This window comes from Hemicordylus capensis, chromosome 4 (genome assembly GCF_027244095.1).
Source record: "Hemicordylus capensis ecotype Gifberg chromosome 4, rHemCap1.1.pri, whole genome shotgun sequence".
NCBI classification, from domain to species: domain Eukaryota; kingdom Metazoa; phylum Chordata; class Lepidosauria; order Squamata; family Cordylidae; genus Hemicordylus; species Hemicordylus capensis.
This window is the reverse complement of record NC_069660.1, coordinates 116559109-116571822: the sequence shown is the minus strand read 5'-3', so window position 1 is coordinate 116571822 and position 12714 is coordinate 116559109.

Sequence of the window (12714 nt, the reverse complement as noted above, 5' to 3'; positions counted from 1 at the left end):
TCAATCCACATCACCCTCGGCTAAATCAGAGCCAGTGGCAGGTTGTGCTGAGACAGGGTCCACAGCTGGGCCCCTGCCCCTCACCAGAGAGGCAGACACAATCAACCATGCTCAGAAATGATGAAGGGATTGGGGCTTGCTATAAAGAGGAACTGTTGCTGCCACTGCCCATAGATTTCTTCTTGCTGATGGGTTTTCCCCACATGAGGCCTTTAGATTGGAAGTTGCAAGACTGGATGGGGAACGAAGGTATTCTGAGTGATGAACAGGCTGCTTTTAGAACAGGGCGGTAAACCATGGACCATGCCCTGGTATTACACCATCTGATTGAGAAATATAGCAACAAACCTAACTCTTCCTTGTACGTGGCCTTTGTAGATTTCAAAGCAGCCTTTGATTCAGTCTTGAGGATAAAACTCTGGGGAAAACTAAGAGACACTAATATTGATAGGCGCTTACTCTTTCTTATTCAGAAGCTCTACAATAAAACCAGTGTAAGAGTGAGGTGTAATCCTCAAGGCTCACTTTCACATTTAATAACCACTAGTAAAGGAACTGAACAAGGGTGCATTCTGGCACCCTCCATGTTCAATCTTTACATCAATACTCTAGCTAATAATCTCTCTGATCCAGCGCTACACTCCCCAACTATTGCGGGCGTAGCTATCCCAATCCTGCTGTAATCAGATGCTGCTGCTATCATCTCACAAACTTCTGTGAGTCTTAGGAGAGCGTTTAGGCTCTTGGCCACTTACTGCAAGGACAACCACTTGGTAATTAACTTCCAGAAATCCAAAGTGATGGTCTTTGCCAAGAGGCCTAAAAGAATTAACTGGCATATAGAAGGCCATCATATAGAGCAGGTCAATAGTTTTAAATATCTGGGTGTGGTTTTTCATACTACTGGGTCATGGAAGGCCTTTGTCATTATTAGATTACAGTCAGGCCAAGGAGATCCTCAGAGGGTCTTGGACATTGAACATCAGAATGATTTAAGCCCATCCTGGAGACCATAAGGGGGCACCTTGGTGACTTCAACCAGGAACCTGCTAGCTATTTATTGTCCCTCTCTTTACCAAGCCATCACAGGGTTTTCTTCAGAGCAAGGTATGATGCCTTACTGTCAGCGGTCTTATCAGGAAGGTTTTTGAAGACCCCTCTGGCCAGTCAGTTATGCCCCTATGGCTCAGGTGAGGTCGAATCTGTCCACCATGTGCTGTTGTTTTGTCCTTTTTATAATGATAGCTGGTGCAGTCTTATTTCTCCCTTGCTATCATGCTTTCCTGGCTGGACTGCTGAATTTTACACCATACTCCTCCTTGCAGATAAGAAACTTTCTAACACCTACAAAGTTGCCAAATTTTATGCAGCTGCTGTTAAGATCCATCAACAGCAAACCTCTAGTCCTTCGTTTTAGATGTTGCTACACGAGGCTTCTATGTTGGTGTATTCTGTATGATATACAACTTATCTGAATATAGTATCATCTGTTTGTATATCTGATCAATGATCGTAATAATGTATTGCAGACTGGAAGCAGTGCACCTGTTATACGATATTTGGAGAGAAACATGCTCCGTCCAAAGTGTGACTGGAAAAATTCAGTCATACTTCGAGATGACTAGGACAAGCAGGAATCTCCAAATATATTTCACTGTAGGCGACTGTCAGTAGTAAATATTGGACATTCATTTTAGATGGCTGTGGATGAAAAGAGATTATTAAAAGTTCAGGGGAAAAACTTCGTAGGAAAACAAACCATAGCACAGATGGAGGGGGCAAAATTAAAAGATGACAATCGCCAGGGAAAGGAAAATAAACCAACAATTCTCAGGAAAGAAGTCTCATATATAAGAAAGTACCAGCAACCACTCCATAGAGAGAACAAACTTGTAAAAGAGTTAAGGTAAATAAGAAAGATAAAAAGAATTAACATAAGAATATAACAAACTAGGTTGTTCTCCACCACCACCACCCTTGAATACGAACTGGGTTGTTATTGCACTGAATGGAAACCCTGCTGATTTGTAGCCTATGGTTTATTTTCCCATTCACAGAGCTTTGCTTGGGTTTTGTAGGAGTATGGGCAATTTTGTGCCACTTAGTATCATGCAGTGAATTATCCCTTGATCCAGTTCAGGCTGAGACAGATTTGAACACATCAGTGTTCAGAGGAAAAAAGAGATATCCCAAAACACTACAAAGAAATACTAGGTGTTTGCAGATCTCTTACTAAAAAGACTTCATTCCATATGCATAGTTTCTCAAAAATGGCTCCTGTTTATGACTGCCTAAAGTTAAAAACCATTGGACTAGTGGCTTTCAACTGTGATTTAGATCAGCTTTGGTATATATATATATAGAGAGAGAGAGAGAGAGAATATTAGAATCAGCCTAGTCTCAGAAAATATTACTAGCATCTGTGCAATGTTTGAATTAAAACAGGAAAGAAGGTGGATGGATAAGCAAGTTCTCACAAGCTGTTTTTGCTACTACGAACATCATGGTACACACTTGTTTGCATGGCATTTTGCATATCCTCAGTCAATAAACTGACTCTCTTGCACCTTTTGAATTATTGCCACAGACTGAGGCTGTGGAAGGTCTTTTATCAAATCTAGATCTGCAGGCTATGCTATATTAACTGCAAAGTTTTATGCATGGTCAATGCTTTCACACAAACATCTTATCTTGTAAAAAGATGTGGTAAAGTCACTGTCTGAGATATTCAGCATGTCCAAAATAATAGGAAGATTGGTCTTAGGAACTCAGGAAGCTGCCTTATACCGAGGCGATTCTCATGATTGCAAAAAGAGGTGTAAGGGAGCCTCAGGGACTGGTGTCCTCAAAGTGGGTAACCCGCTTAGGTAGCCCTCCCGTTAGATGAGGTTAGCTGAGTGAGTGCTCTGCTAACTCCATCTTTTCAATCATGTGTTGCTGCGGTGCAGCTCCGCACCACAGCAACACACAAGGAGACCCATGCTGGGAGGCTGAAACCAGCCTCCTGGCCCTGGGGGTCTCTCCAGGATGTCCCGTGATCCACGCAGCCCCCGATCCATGCGTCCGCCAATCCCCACAACCCCTGCCAGCACCATGATCGAGCCGGCAGTTGTGTGGGCGGCCAATCTGGCCACCCAGGGCTGCAGCCTGGATTGTCTGCGGGGAGAGCGGGCTAAGCCCACTCTCCACCCAGAACCCCCTATGGTGAGTCTCACTGATCGTGAGACTCACCTCACTGAGTCAGACCTTGGTCCATCTAGCTCAGTATTGTCTACACAGACTGGCTGCGGTTTCTCCAAGGTTACAGGCAGGAATCTCTCTCAGCCCTATCCTGGAGATGCCAGGGAGGGAAATTGGAACCTAGATGCTCTTCCCAGAGCCGCTCCATCCCTTAAGGGGCATAAGCATGACTTGTCCCTTTGGACTGCCCTGGTTGCATATGAATGGGAAACTACAGTGCTCACACATGTAGTCTTGCTACCACAAGACCAGCTGTCCTCCCACAAGTCTTGAGGCCATGTTCATATGATCTTAGATTTTGCTCATGCAATCCAAACCAGAAGCTTTCCTTTAAAACAATGTATTTCTCCCAAATGTCATTGTCATGAGGTATGGCATCAACAAAGGTTGCTTGCACTCTGAGGTTGAAATTGCTTTGCAGGTTAATTTCCAACTTGCTTGATAATATTGTTGCTTGTTGATTCTTAGGCATGTTCCTGTTCCTGAACCTAAATGCAAGGAACAGAGTACAGGTCTCTCTGGAGTACCATATAGCCAATGAAAAAGGAACTATACATTTATAGAGCTGCACTTTGACACAGGAGGACTGATTCAATTTAACTGAAGTATTTACAGCACTCTTTCTGTTAAACAGTGTGCTCAGTGCTGAAAAATAAGTCGATAGTGAAAATGAGAGAGAAGACAGAGAGATGAAGAATAGAATTAAATAGAGAATAATGGCCCTCAGCTTTAGGAACACAGAAAATTTATACAGGACCTTTGGTCCGTGTAGCTCAGTATTGTCTACAGTGACCAGCACTGGCTTTCCAGGGTTTCAGAGAGGGATATTTACCAAGCTTTATAAAGAAATACCAGGGACTGAACCTAAGTCCTTCTGAATGGAAAACATGTACTCTTACACTGAGCTTTGGTCCCTCCCCAAATTTTTCTATGGTCAAGAAAGTATCTATATAGTGCATGTGTCTGTATTCTTCCATATATAACACCTTATCATTGTATCTTCACTATCTTCCATATCATTCTAGAAATTCTGTCACTCTTCTTTTGTACTTCTCATCCCTTTCTGTTGAAGGCAGTCCTCTTTTTCAGATTAGCACCGTGATTCTGTAGAGGTTTAGATAAGAGGCATATCATCTCTTGACTATATTCTTTTACCCAGGGAGTTAGCAAGGTCAAAGACAGCCCTGGGATGTGGATTGAAAATATTATTATTTATTTATTTTTTATTGTTGAATTTCTATACTGCCTTTCATTAAAAACAACCCCAAGGTGGCTTACAAAAGTTAAAAACATACAATAAAAATGACAATTAAAATATTAAGCTAAAAATATAAAACAAATCTAATTTAAAAACTATAAAATACAAGCATAAAAACACATAGACACAAGAATAAAAACACATAGAAGCAGCATAGAAACGGTCATGTAAAAGCCTGGGTAAAAAGCCAAGATTTAAGAAGCTTTCTAAAAACTGTGATGGAGTCTGAGGAGCGAATGGCCACTGGGAGAGCATTCCAAAGTCTGGGGGCAACAACAGAGAAGGCCCTGTCCTGAGTGCATGACAGACAAGCCTCCTTCATTGTAGGCACCCGGAGCAGAGCCCCCTCAGATGACCTTGTCAAGTGGGCAGCAACCCTTGGGAACATATGCCCCCTACCACTAACACATATTCCCCCTACCACTAAATATGCCCTCTACCACTAACACATGTCTTCAGAATCCCATATGACACAGTGGGAGGGGGGCCCCGCGCCCCCTCTCACTGCCACATGCCACCACTGGTCTGCCTTTGCGGATGCACCTGGTGTTGATGAGACTGTGCTGCCACAGATTGTGCAGTGTGGCACAGCAAAATCGGGTACTTGGTGTCTCAGGGGCACTGCCCAAAGTTACATGATGCACTGGGTAGGCACACTGCAGTCAGCCACTGGAGTCCAGCAGCTGAGGAACATTCCCCCCCCCCCATTTAATTATACTGTGTCTTGGCTAACTCAGGCAATGGTTCACTTCAAATGATCGTCCAGGGCATGGTTTGGGTGACCAGAAACAAAACCATTTCAGACTCACTGACTGGTTCTGCTTTGATGAGCAAGCACTAATTATAGTTTCCAGATTTGGACAGCAAGGCAAACTATGGTTGCTTCTCAAAAGAAAACTGAGAGGAGCCAAAAGAAAGGGAGGGCAATGAATACTTGAGCCATTGGGACTTCTCCATGATCTTCCAAACCACAGTTTCGTGGATTGTCCAAACTGTAGAGTGACAGCCTTCGACTCTTTGTATTTTTGCAGCTGTGTGCTTTTGGATTTCAAATGGATTTTTAACCTCACAGAAGAAAAAGCAATTTGGGAGGCAGTCTGGAGAAATGACTAAGCACCTCCTATCGCCTGTTGCTTCTCCACTCTAAAGGCCATGATCTTCAAATAACTCTTTTTTCCTAAAAAGATGTTGAAACACCATTACCTGTGATAGCAACTAGCATGTAGTTTGCTGCTACTATAATAAGTTCATTTGAGATTTTCAGGTTCCCCTAACTAAGGACAAAGAGATCCAGGGTAGAAGTGGCAGTGATGAAAAAGCAAAATACTCAAATAACTAAAATACTCAAATAACTAAATAATTAAAATACTCAAATAACTCAACCAATCATAGCAATCTAACACCAACAAAAGGAAAAAGAGCTAGTATGACAAATGATGATGAAGAAGAAGCCAACCTTTGGCAAACTAGAAACAGTTTAAAAAGTTGCTTAAAGCAACTAGCAGCCAGAGTGCAGGGTGGACTGTCCTTAATTTGTGGCTGCATCCACATATATTGATCAAATTATATCAATCATATTAATTCTGGTTAAATATGGTTACTGACATAGGTGTGATCATGAGGGTGTGTGTGAGTTGGAAATCCTGGCTAAGTCCTACAGAGTTAAGCAGGATATTAATCAGATCTGGGTTAGTTATCCCCTTGGAAGTCCTATCCAGGATTAACTGATCCTGATCACGTGAACCTATGCCTTGTGTGAGGACTAGGAAGAAGACTTAGAAAAGACTAAAGCAGGGGTATCAAACTCAGTTCAGTGGTGGGCTGGATTTGATTCCAATGCACTTCCAGGGAGCTGTCTTAAGACCTCTTGCTTTTCTGCTTTGTCACCAAACTGGTTTTGCTCTGCTGTTTGGGGACTGAACTGCCATTCTTCCCCTACAAAGGGTTATGGTCCCAGAAGCTAGTAAATAAAACAGAAAAGCCCAGAGAGTTAAATAGAAAGCAAAGCAAAGAGAAAAGCTTTGAAAATGGAGATGGCACTAGGATTCCAAATGATTGAAAAGTTGCAAGGTCCTTGCTCTGGTCTTTCAAGATGGAGATGCTCCTCAAGAGTCATAGACTTAGCAGTGTTCTGTGCACCCAGCATCCTGCAGATGCAGGAAAGGAGCAGAAAGAATGAGACAGAGCAAATGAAAAAGCATCAGGAATGATTTGCTTGGCTGTGAGTGGCCCAATCTCAGTGCATCTAAGAGACATAGAAAATGTAAATAATATGTGAGAAACTCTGAAAGGATTGTATAAAAAGAAGTCTGTGGTTTCCGAAGTACATCTAGTAAGAAAACTGAGCAATAAAAGACTTGGAGAAGGAGAAAGTCTGTCCAAGCATATGAATCAAATGTTAGACATATCTAGAAAACTGCAACCTCAAGAAGTATTCATACCAGATGTAGCTTTGATAGGAATGCTGTTGAATAGTTTGCCACATTACTTTGATAGTGTGACTAGTGCCTTGGAAGACAAGGAGGATGCAGACTTACAATTTGTAATTAACCATATAGAGGACTTGGTTTGTGCAGTGATAGGCAACCAAGGAAAAGTGAATAAAATGCATTTAGAACCTTGTAAAGAAATAATAAATGCTTTATTTGTGGAAGCTCCAAACACTTGTGCAATAAGTGCCCCCCACCCCAAAAGAGTTTGGAGACAAATGGTGAGCAAAACAAAGTTGCACACACAAGCAATCAGGGATTAAAGATAGTAAGCAAAAGATATACCTTGCTAAAGTTCTAGAAGCTAAGTCTAAGAAATGCAGCAATGGCATTTCTGCAGCAGGAAGCTGTGATAGAAGAAATTGAATCATTGCACAAAAATAACACATGGACACTCACAGAACTACCTGAGGGAAGAGAGACAGTGGGGTGCACATGGATTTTTAAAATTAAGCAAAATGCAGAAGGAGATGTCCAGCGTTACAAAGTGAGACTGGTGGCAAAGGGATTCTTGCAAATATATGGGGAAGATTAAGATGAGACATTTGCTCCTGTTGTAAAACACACCTCAGTAAGGACACTCCTAAGCATTGCAACAGCAAAGAAAATGCTGCTGGTCTATGGATCACATAGACATGAAAACTGCATTTCTTCATGGAGATATCAAATAAGATATTTGCATGAAGCAGCCTCCAGGATTTGTGGAACCTGGTAAAGAAAAACTTGTATGTAAGCTGCAGAAATATGTCTATGGATTAAAGCAGGCTGCAAGAGCCTGGAATGTCAAAATAAACCAGTTTCTAGTCAATGAGGGATTTACCCAAGGAAAGGCTAACCCTTGCCTTTACTCGAGGCTCAAAGAAACAGATGGACCTATATACTTACTTCAGTTGATGATCTAATAATTTGTTATGAAAATAGAGAAGACAGCCTTGAAATAATAAAGCATCTGAATAGTGATATAGAAGTAAAAGAACTTGGGTCTGTTTCACACTGTCTTGGGGTACACATAAAGAGAGAAGAAGATGGAAGCTATTTGCTTAAACAAAAACAGAAAATAAATGATTTACTAGAGTATTTGGGACTTACAGAGGCCAAAGAAATGAATACATCTATGGAAACAGGTTACCTAAAACAGAAGAAGAAAAGTTAACTTCTGCCAGACAACAGTGAGTACAGGACAGCGACTGGAAAACTTTTATATGTAGCGATGATAACAAGACCGGATATAGCTGCATCTGTGGGAATCTTGAGTAGGAAAGTAAGCACACCCAGCAAAGATGACTGGACTGTAAAGAGAATAGGCAGGTACCTAAAAGGAACAATCCATCTAAAATTAAAGTTGCCTGTTAGTGGTAGCCCAAATTAGTAGGTTATAAGGATGCAGACTAGGCTGAGGATCAAATGGACCAGAAGTCAAGCACTGGTTATGTATACTTTTATGGTGGTGGAGCAGTCAGTTGGCACAGCTGCAAGCAATCAATAGTTATTCTCTCATCTACTGAGGCAGAATATGTATCTGCCACTCAAGCATGTCAAGAGGTGGTGTGGAGGCACAAGCTAATGTCAGATTTCAACATAGACAAACCAAAACCCAAGGAGATGTCCGAGGATAATCAAAGCTGCATCCAGATCACATTCATATTTGTGGAATAATAAACTCAAAGTACATAAAGACTTGCTTAATCATTAGGTAAGAAGGAGTCTGATGAGAATATGGGTACAATATAAAGAATGGTTGGAGTTTAAAACTCCATTCTGGGTATCCTCGATCGAGGCTTTGGCATGTAAAGAGATAAACATGCAATCTAAATGGGGTACTTATAGGGATCTGTTATGTTTTCAAAAGAAGGGCTGTAAATTAACAAATGTGAGTGAAGTACAAAGTATGGTTAATAATTGGTTTCAGTATCATCAGCTAAATGAAATTTATAAAAAGGATCTTAAGGTTGGGTTTGTAGATCAAATTTCGAGATTTGAGAAGGAGATGTGTGAAAACGATGAAAGATTAGTCTGTAAGATGTATAAGTTGTTGCTTTTGGAGGAGAGAAGAGATGAAGTGGTCAAAATGACAATGATAAAATGGGCTCAAGATGTAGGTAACAATATAGATATGGCTGCTTGGGAAAAATTATGGAAAACGGATTTAAGATTTACTGCATGTTATACCTTAAAAGAAAATTATTATAAGATGATGTATAGGTGGTATTTGACACTGAAAAAATTAGCGTTGATGTATAAAAATGTTTCAAACAAATGTTGGAAATGTGAAAAATGTGAAGGAAATTTTCTACATATGTGGTGGTCATGCAGGAGGGCAAAGGCCTTTTGGATATGATATATAATGAACTGAAAAAAATTATCAAAATGACATTTTTCAAAAGGCCAGAGTCCTTCCTGCTGGGAATAATACAAGAAGAGCATCTAAGAAGAAATTTAACATTTTTCATGTATGCAACCACAGCGTCCAGGATAGTTTATGCGCAAGAGTGAAAAGACGCTAAAATGCCCTCGAAAGACGACTGGTTGATAAAAATTTTGGAATATGCTGAGATGGCTAAGCTTACAACATTTATAAGAGATGGCAATTTTGAATGCTTTAAAGAAGATTGGGAACCTTTTTTGCTTTATTTAAAGAATTATTTTCCCAATATGGATTTTTCAGTAGGGTTTGAAATATAGTAATAGCAGCAGGTTGGGGTGGGTAAAAATCGATACAGTGGTCCCTCGACTTACGTAAATAATCCATTCCGAACACACGTTCGGAGGTCGAAATTTTCGTAAGTCGAGGAGTGCACCACGGAAGTCTGAAAACATTCGTAATTCGAGGAAGCCGCATCTAAAAATTCGTAGGTCGAGTAAGCTGAATCTAAACCGGCAACTACTTCCGGTCTTTTTTGTCGCTCGTAACTTGAAAACAACGTAAATCGAGTAGTTCATAGGTCGAGGGATTACTGTATAGTTATTGTGAACTGTGCAGATAGGTGAGCTGGGAGTCAACATTTATTTACGTGTAGAGTTAGGAAAAGAATGTAATTGAATGTAAAAGTTATTGTAAAATCTAATAAAAATGAAAAATGCAAAAGAAAAAAGCTGCATCTAGATCTCACAAATGGAGAGAATTAAATTTAGAACAAAACACATTGAAACCATATACTGTTATGTGCAGGATGCACAAGGAAAGGGATTTATAAAATCGATGTACTGTCCAAGTGAACAAATGGTAGCAGATGTGCTAACTAAGCCGTTGCCCAAGAATCGTTTCAAAACATTGAGAGGGGACTTCTAGACAGCAGCACGAGCCGATGAGAAGGAGAGTTGGAGCTAGGACTAGGGATTCGCAAATTGATTCAGGTACAAATTGATTTGTACCTGCATCTGGCTGATTCGGGTGATTTGGAGACAAAACAAATTAACCCTATCGTCCATTGGCTAGATTCGGGTACAAATTTAATCATGCCAGATTTGATTTGAATCGATTCAAGATTTGTATCTCTCCTATTAATTCCTCCAGATTCCCAGCTTTCATTTAAAAGAAAAAGTTATGTTCTAGCCCTTGTACAATTGGAGTTATGGAGCAAAATGTGTAGTCACTATGTTTCAAGTGTTTGGGGTTTTTTTGTGTATAATAACTTTCCCTCTGTGAATCCCTATGAGGATTCATTACACACCTTCATTTCTTCTATTCATTTTGACTGTCTTTTCGACAGTGCCAGCTGTCAACTGCCATGTGCCAACTACACCCCCTTCCCACCTGCAAGGCAATGGGGTACTACTCAGTTTATGTTCTAGGAATTTTTTCAAGTGTTTAGGCTCTTAGATATCTAATAACTTTTCCTCATAATGAATCCCTATGAGGAGTCATTACACATCCAAGTGTCTAAACACCTCAAAAATTCCTAAAATATAAACTGAGCACCCAGTGGCTTGTGGGTTGAGGGGTAGTTGGAATATGGGATTAGGGATGTGCACAAAACTGGTTTGCCTGAATCTGAACTGGCTTTGAACTGGGGTGGGCAGGTTCAGTTTTGGTTTTGCTTGAACCCCCCTTTGGTTCAGTATGAATTCAAACCCAGTTTGAACCATTTCTAAAAGGTTCTACATAGGGTATAATGGGGACTTGAACTGGCCCCTTATAACCTATATAGAGCTCCTGGGAGTACAAACTTGGGGTGGGTGGTAGGCACCAAGGGGTGCCAACCAACCACCAAACCCCAAGGCAATCAGAGACTCCTGCAATTATTGATTAATTTTTGAAGGTTTTTTCAATTTTTTTTATTTCTCCCATAGGGAATAATGGGGATTTGAGGCAGCTCCATCCCCGCAAAGACATGACAGGCCACCCCAAAGTGGGTCTGGGGACATGGCAGGGCCTGCCTCAATGCCCCCAAGGCATCCCCAAGTTGATAGGATTTATTGTTTTTTAATTAGGAATTTTTAAATAATTAATTTTTGGCTGCATTGAGATGCATTGAGTGAGTCTTTCAAATAACACACTGTACTAACCATAATTGCTTTTTATTGCTCTGAACTCTGAGTTCGGTTCACAGCAATAAAGCAATTAGATCAGTAGTAGCAGGTGTTTTTTTTCTGAATGGAAGCCTCACTGGATGCTTTCCAACAGAGCCAAAAATTAATTCCCTCTTTGGGGGAGTTGTTGGAGGCAGTGGGTGGGGGGTCCACAGAGGTTCCCCCTCCCCCACCAGCCTTCCTTGCCCAAACTGACCTGTTCTGCCAGCTCTTCAGCCCGTTCTGGTGCAGTGGCCATTTGGGAGGCCACTATGCCTGTGCAATTGGCCTCTGCATGGCGCAGAGGCCAATTGCACAGCCACAGCTGCCTTCAAAATGGCTGCTGCACCAGAGGGAGAAGGCCGGCTGAAGAGCCAGCTGAACGGGCTGGTTTGGGCTGCAAGGAAGGCCAGCAAGGGGATGGGGAACCTGTGCAGATTCCCCCCCCCCCAGTCACCTCAAATAACTCCCCTGAAGGGTGTATGGTAATTTTTTAAATAAATAAATAAATAAATAAATAAAACAAAATAAAAAAGGTCCACGAACCCCTGAACAGTAGTGGGTGTTCAGTCTGGGGTCGAACCTTTGAATCGAACAGGTTCAATGTCGAATGTGTTGAATGTCCAAGCTATTCAAACATCCCTACACCAAAGAATCTAAGCACTTCAAAAATTCCTAAGAAACTGAGTACCCTGGTGTGGGGGTGGGGTGGCATGGGGGTGTAGTTGGCACATGTCAGTTGACACTGACCAATGACAGTCAAAATGAACAGAAGAAATGAGGGTGATGAGGCAGTGAATCCTCATAGGAATTCATTCTGAGGAAAAGTCATTATACACCAAAGTATCCAAACACTTGAAAAATAATGACTGCACATTTTGCTCCATGAGTCCACTTCTACAAGCTTAGCATTTATGTTTTATTTAAAAAATGAAATCTGCAGGTCCATGTTACAGTTGGAATAGGGGAACTTCGAATCTCTCTTATTTCCTATGGCAGGAGAAAATTTCCAATGGATTAAAAAAATTCATTAAAAAGCAATCTAGTGTCCCACTGCCTTGAAATTTGGGTAGTAGGTGGCACCCATGGGGACCTACCCACCACCCAAACATGATGCCCCTAGGACCTTGTTACGTGGTCCAAATCGATCTGAATCCAAATCAAATTGAATCAAATACAAATCAGATCTGGGGTGATTTGGGGGGGTATATTTGGACA